Below are 7,758 nucleotides of genomic sequence, written 5' to 3'. Positions count from 1 at the left end.
TACTTTATTTTTGATCATCATAACAATTTCTGTATCGATCTATTCATATCGTACATAGGTCTCTAATCGTTAGTATGCTCTTATATCAGTTCATCATCTCCATGTCACTATATTCATGGTGAGATCGCAAGTGATGACTAGCTAATCATGTTCTAGGTTATGACGTATTCTTACATAATAGATCACCGCGGGTAGGGGCAGTTGAAGGTTGGGCAGATGTAACCAGGGTTCCAGCCATGTCAGATGGGGATGTCTCAATATCTCATCAATTGATATTCCATCATTACGTAGTACGTGTTTCACTCCGAAATCATTATCTCCTTGGTGGTCTCAGGGTATGCGAGTCATGATTTGCAACTATGAAAAATCTATTATTATCTTCAAAAATTAACTCTTTTTTTTAAAAAAATAAATCTCCTTTACTTACTCCTTTACTTACTATCATACATACAAACAAACAAAAAACCAAAAAAAAAGAAAAAAATATTATAAATAAACAAATAAGTCTATAATTTAAAGAATGTTCAAAAAGAAAACAGGATATACAATATATATCAGTTAGGTTTTCTTTTTTTTCTTTATTTTTTTATTTTGATTACTATTATTATTATTATTATTACTATTATTATTACTATTACTACTATTATTATTAATATTACTATTATTATTTAATAAACAATTAAATAATTATAAGAAATAAATAACTAAATAGGGAAATACAAACCTACATTAGATTCTACTAGATAAACTGATCTCAGACTATTGGTTATCTGATATAACTTCTTGTTTTTTTTGGTTTCTATATTCCCTTTTTTTGCCAATTTTATAGATACAAGATAAAAAAAAACAACTGATTACATGATTAGTTTACCTAACTAACTCTCTATTCATGTGTATCTAGATACGATTTCCTGTAATATGTTGTTAAATTGGTTATACTACTGTTATATTACTGATGTCTTTTTCTTTAAATGAAAAAGGTATAGTCATATGAATATATAGATAGATATCAATAAAGTAAATGAATGAATGAATAATTGAAATATGATGGACATGAAAAGATTGAGAAAGATAAACCGATGTGTGTGTGTGTGTTGTTTCAATGAACTAAACTAAAAAAAAATTTTATCCAGTTTTTCTACGGTTAATATTGTTTGTATTTTTCGAGTTAGTCTGTAGATTTTTTTTGGTTAACGCATTAAGTTATTCACTTAGTATTGTTTGTTTGAATTTTCTCATTGATGTTTAGGACTGTAACTGGTCAGTGTCTAATTGGAATATAGGCATGGCGTTTGAAGGGGAAGGTACTGTGTTCGAGTCCCAGAGTGAACATCAACTCTGAGATGTAGGTTCATCCAGCTGACGAGTATGAAATAGGATGAAATACGCGTCCTGGATTCGACTGCTAGCCACTATCCATCTTTGCTTAGAATGCTTGTGATTGAAAGCTTTATCGAGGCAATACGTACAGTATGCACATATGCCTTTTTTTCTGGTTTTCTTATATTAATCATTATAAGATCAGTCTATTTGGATTTATTTATTTTATTATGGAATAATAATTATATACAGTATATTTATAACTGAAGAACATCTGGAACTCAAAACAAATGTCTGTCAACCAACATGAAAGCCAAAATTTTCAATACAAATGTCAAGACAGTTTCACTGTATGGGGCGGAAGCCTGGAGTACTACAAAAACCATCATCCAGAAGTTACAGGTGTTTATTAAAAGTTGTCTACGCAAGATACTTCGGATCCGTTGGTTAGCCGCTATCAGCAACAACCTACTGTGGGAGAGAAAAAACTAGATTCCATCCAATGGAGGAAGAAATCAGGAGGAGGCGCTGGGAGTGGATAGGGCACACATTGAGGAAATTACCCAACTGTGCCTTAAGGCAAGCCCTCATATGTAATCCTAAAGGTCGAAGGAGAAGACAGAGACCAAAGAACACATTACTCCGAGAAATGGAGACATATATGAGTAGAATGAACAAAAGTTGGATAGAAGTAGAAAGGAGGTCCCAGTACAGAGTGTGTTGTAGAATGCTGGTCGGCGGCCTATGGTCCATTGTGAGTAACAGACGTAAGTAAGTAAGTACGTAAGCTAATAAAATGACTGCATATTCTAACAGTTTTAAAATGGATTGTTTAGGAAGAAGTTTGAATAATTTGTTCAGTTGACAATTCTATCCTACTTGAGATTTTTGTTATTTTACAAATTTTAAAAAATCTCTTTCATAGAATTTGGGATTGAAAACTTTTCCTGTTTAACATTCTTATTCTGTTGCTCTAACAAGGCTTGTCAAACAGTCGCAATTGGAGAAAAGCCTCGTATAAATATACGTTGGACCAAATTGCCTTATCACATTTGTACTACGAGATAAAGCTGACAAAATGAATGACAAAGAAGTAAGAATAACATAGTAGAAATGATATTGAGCACTAAACAGTGAGAATATACCTCAAAAATATGGAAATAGTATGAATGTATAGAGTAGTGCTGGAGTTCCACATCTAGGGTAAGATAAAGAATAAATGGACATGTAATTGTGACCAACTATAAGACGCGTCACTTAGCATTTCTAACCACTGATAATAGTTACCTCACAGCCCTATTCAGTCTGCGTCTACGAACATGGCATAAAACAACAGCCAGTAAATCCATAGACTAATGCTGCTTTTGACTTTGCTACCGCTATCTTTCTTTAAACCTACTTTTGCACCAGTAAACACTACTAGTCTAAGTAGGGGGTCGTTAGGGGTGCTTAACGTATGTCCAAACAATTCAAACGGGTTTAAATATGCTTTGTTAAACACAAATAGACCACCATCTGAAAATTATTGATTTTTGCACTATTTATATGGTTTTCCTGAAAGAAATTGTTCTGTTCTGCAACTTGATCGATAGCATTAGATCAGCACTAAGACGGACTTGACACGCATGACATTGATCACCACCCAGTGATCAATCAATTGTGTTCTGTTCACTCGAAATATCTTATAATTAGTCTCAGTAACACTTTCTCACCTTCTTAACACGGAACAATTTTAAGTGTTCACTATTATAATATTAGATAGAGAGATTTTTCAACGAGGTCAACTAATCATTAATTTCCGTAATATTTTGTTGAAAAAGTCGTCTTCAGTCTTTTTTTTCATACAAATGATAAAGGAATATTTGACATGATCTATAAACCAACTTAGTTACTAATTCGAGTTTCTGACTCTTAACACACTCAATTTCTCTTAAAAGAACAAAGTGTCTATATAAGAAATTGTATTATAGCAGCTCACATACAATCGAGTTTGTTTACATCTAATTTGTCTAAGCCCTTTTGTTAACTTATTTAACGGACAGTCATCCGTACAACAACAACAACGTATCTGTACTATTGTACCTTTATTATGTACGCTTTAGCATTGCTTACTGCCTACGCATGTATTCATTCTACTAGCCTTACTATTAACCGCTTAACTGATTTAATGATTCATACATTTCCATTTGTATATATATGTACATCTTAATCCTGTTGACTGTACTGTACTCGGTTACTCGCTCATTGACTGTTACGCTCACTCGCCTGCTTTACGGCACTACTCTTTCATGCTTGCTTAACGTACCTGTAATTTTGCATATTTGTATGTGGTCCAATAATAAACTCAATCAACTCTTTGTATTCGCCTTCTGATTTATACACCATTAGGACGTTATCGAGTAACGGTTATCAGGAAGAACAATACATGAAGCTTAGGGATAATATAGAATATCGACCACCACAGTATTTATCAAATTGTAAAATAAACTGTCCATACAACTAACGTGTATTTATAAGTATTATTAGTGAATTAGAAAGTGAACATGTGGGGAGGGATGTCAATTAGATAAATAATGAACTTATTCATGACAGTCTACCCACCCTTAAATCCATCATAAATTATTTATTGGAGATTGTGTAACTTACTAATCTTACAGACATTAGTGCTTCTGTAGAAAGATACTGATAAACTTTCTCTTTTTTTGTTGGATCGCCACTTAGTAATAACATTGAACTCATTGATACTAAAAGTAATGATGATTATTCGTAAACGTAACGATAATTATTATTATCACAAGGGGTTTTGTGGAGATTTAGTATTTTCATAGTTGAAAGCATGAGCCAATTGAAGCTAGACCATCAGGAAAAACCTGGAAGCACTGCTTGACGGCCGTTTCGTCCTACTGTGGGACTCCTCGGCAGTGCGCATCCACGACCTCACCTAGCGAGATCCTGGGTTCGAATCTCGCGAGGCGAGGTCGTGGATGCTCACTGCTGAGGAGTCCCACAGTATTGATAATTATCTTTACCGATAACTCATGTAGATAGTTTATCAGGTATATATATCTTATCAATGTAATGGATAATTAAATATAGAGGAAGAAATACTGATTAGTTGTTTTCTTAATTTATATAGCCTATTTTAAGAGGGATAATGAACAATATTTGTTAGAGTAAACTTGTTAAAACTAATATCAAAATTCTCATATTTAGATAGTATTTGAACACTGCTGTAGTCTGACGTGAAACTGGTAGGTCCTGGGTTCGAATCTCGTGAGGCAGGATCGTGGATGCGCACTGCCAAAGAGGGGTCCCACAATAGGACGAAACGGCCGTCCAGTGCTTTTAGGTTTTCCATGGTGGTCTAGCTTCAACTTACTCACGCCTTCAACTATGAAAATAATAATATTATTGTTAATGTATACTTGTAGTGAGCGGAACACAGGTGAGAGACAATCGGATGTATTTGAGCACAAAATTACAGAATATTTCAGTAAAATCTGATAACCATACAGTAAATACACTTAGTATTGTTTGTTTGAATCTTCCCATCGATGTGTTAGTACTGCAACTGGTCAGTCTCTAATTGGCATATGTGCATACTGTGCGTATTGCCTCGATATAGCCTTAATTCACAAGCATTGTAAGCAAAGATGGATAGTGGCTAGCAGTAGGATCCAGGACGCGCGTTTCGTCCTAGAGACTGACCAGTTGCAGTCCTAATACATCGATGGTAAGATTCAAACAAACAATACTAAGTGAATTTAAACTTTACGCCATCACACAAGCAAGTGGCTATCAGGACTCGGTGGCCGAGTGGATAACGCGTTGGCGTTTGAAGCAAGGGTACTGGGTTTGAGTCTCAGAGTGAACATCAACTCTGAGATGCAGGTACGTCCAGCTGACGAGTCCCAAACAGGACGAAACGCGCGTCCTGGATTCCACTACTAGCCACTATCCATCTTTGCTTACCATACAGTAAATAGTTAATTTACAAACTATCAATCTATTGTATCAATCTTGACTGTTCCTTCTGTGAATATCAGTCCATCGTCTCTGATTTCATTGTTCATACATTTTCATACTAATTGCATTCCGTTTCTGTTCTCTCCTTATTGATCTTCTACTGAAATACATTCTCTGACTGACCGTCACCATATACTACTTATGTGGATATAAGCAACTCACACCACATAATGGACACTTTTTTTTGTTAGCTTCATTTAAATAATACAATAGATCTGTAAATTGGTTTGATATTTTGCTAGGGTAATTTAACAAAATATTTATTCATTTCATAAGATAATATATTATACATAAAGAGGCTGCATGCTTTTGGGATTATTCGCCATTTACCCAGGCAATTTGTAAATTCCTGTATATTACCTATTATTCTTTCCTGGGCTTTTGAGAAAAGACTTTACTGTACTGTGGAGAGTGCTGAAGGCAGTTCGCAAGGTGTATGATGAGTCTTTTGAGGTCATTATTAATATGCTTGTGGATAGACATCTTAAGTCCTGCAAACTCCTGGCAGGTGTTATCTTATCAGATACTAACCGTCCACTTCATTCATATCTTTCTCTTCGTATATCTTCTGGTAGAACAAGACGTAAATACATTGAAATCTGCACGCTCAAGGAAATCTATAAAAATTCTGCAATACCTTACCTATCAAATATACTCTATGACGAACAGATTGTTAAAGTTAACCTAGTAAATAACCTGTATTCTTAAGCATGTCTCGCATCTGATAATTTGTAAAGACTCAGAATTTTTTTTCATTTTTTTATTTCTGCTTCTTTTTGGTAAAAAAAAACTTGTTGAAATACCTCGTGCTGAGAATTCTACATTGTACCAGAATATAATATTGGATATAGCCATTAATAATTATAATAATAATACTTCAAAAATGGTAATTCATTCCAATGGTGATCTAGCTTCAATTGACTCATGATCTCAACTATATAAAATCACTAAAATCTCCATAAAACCCCCTTCTGATAATGATCGTATACTCACTAGTGACTGCTTTCAAGAGGTATTTCCTAGAGTTCTAGTGAGAAGCAGTGACCAGTGGATTTCAAGCAGGTCTGTTGTGAGATAGTATCGCACTGAAGACATTGATGGATATGTCGCTTAATTTCGTGGATTGGTTAAAGTTAGACATTAACACTGTTGTATGCCAGCCGGCTCAGTAGTTTAGAGGTCAAGTGCTCGCGCATGAGACTGATAGGTCCTGGGTTCGAATCTCGTGAGGTGGGATTGTGGATGCGCACTGCTGAAAAATTCCACAATAGAATGAAACAGCCGTCCAGTGCTTCTAGGTTTTTCATGGTAGTCTAGCTTCAATTGACTCATGATTTCAACTATGAACATATATACTGATACACTATTCATTTATTTAACGTAATAATTTTATTCTGATTCATATAACTTAACAGTAGTAAAGTAAGAGTTTCTAATTTCTAGATAAGAATATCACTAAGTATAATTAAACTTGGTTGATTATATGTTGACTTCAATCACGTTTACTAAAATTGAGTTTACAATTCAATTGTAGTTTGTCTAGATTTTTCTTCTCCTTTCTTGAATTAATCACCAACTTAACATAGTCCAGATATTATTCTCTTAATATATAAGGGAGTTCTTCTATCGCCTAAATTCACTCGTTGACATTTTAATGACATCTCGGTTATATATGAGTTTAGAGAATCGATTTGATTAAGCGCATAACGTTTGAGAGTCCTTCCATTCGGTTGCTTGCCATCTACAATGTGAATCAATTAAATGATGTAACTGTGCTGTAAGAAGTTTTATTTACAAATATAATTAATATTTTAACAATTCAGAATTTCAACTTTCCTCATATTATCAGTATAAATTGTAGGATGTTATTTTATGAGCAATGGACATATTTTAATGTCTTAGTCATCAGAACATCGAAATCTATATATGAGGACGGCTAATGGGTGAACTCGAGGAAGCTCTAAAAAGCTCAGAAAGAGACGAACATATTCCATTCAATCATCTTTCGCAAGAATATTCCAGAATTCTTACGTGTAGTTTCCCTACTGGAGAAATTTTAATAACCCCCTGTATGCAGATTGGATAACTTTAATCATGATTTCGTTTTTATTAAAAACTATAAATACCTGACTGTTTTGTACCATATTTGACACTACTTTGAAATAACATTCCTTTCACTTGTCTTCTGTCTTCTTATTTGCTACTTAGAGGGTTCTAGAGTTCGAGTGCTCAAATTATACGCAGTATATTAGGAATCTAAGCTCTAGAAATAACAAATGGCGACGAGGAAGGGATTCGAACTCACTCGGAGAAACCACAATGGATATAATACGATATCATTTAATAGATGGTTAAATCAACATTTTATCCAAAAAGATAATAAGTACTAATTGATTTAAGTATTCAATTCAA

The sequence above is a fragment of the Schistosoma mansoni genome, chromosome 3 (genome assembly GCF_000237925.1).
Source record: "Schistosoma mansoni strain Puerto Rico chromosome 3, complete genome".
Taxonomy (NCBI): domain Eukaryota; kingdom Metazoa; phylum Platyhelminthes; class Trematoda; order Strigeidida; family Schistosomatidae; genus Schistosoma; species Schistosoma mansoni.
Note: the sequence above shows the minus strand (reverse complement) of the source record.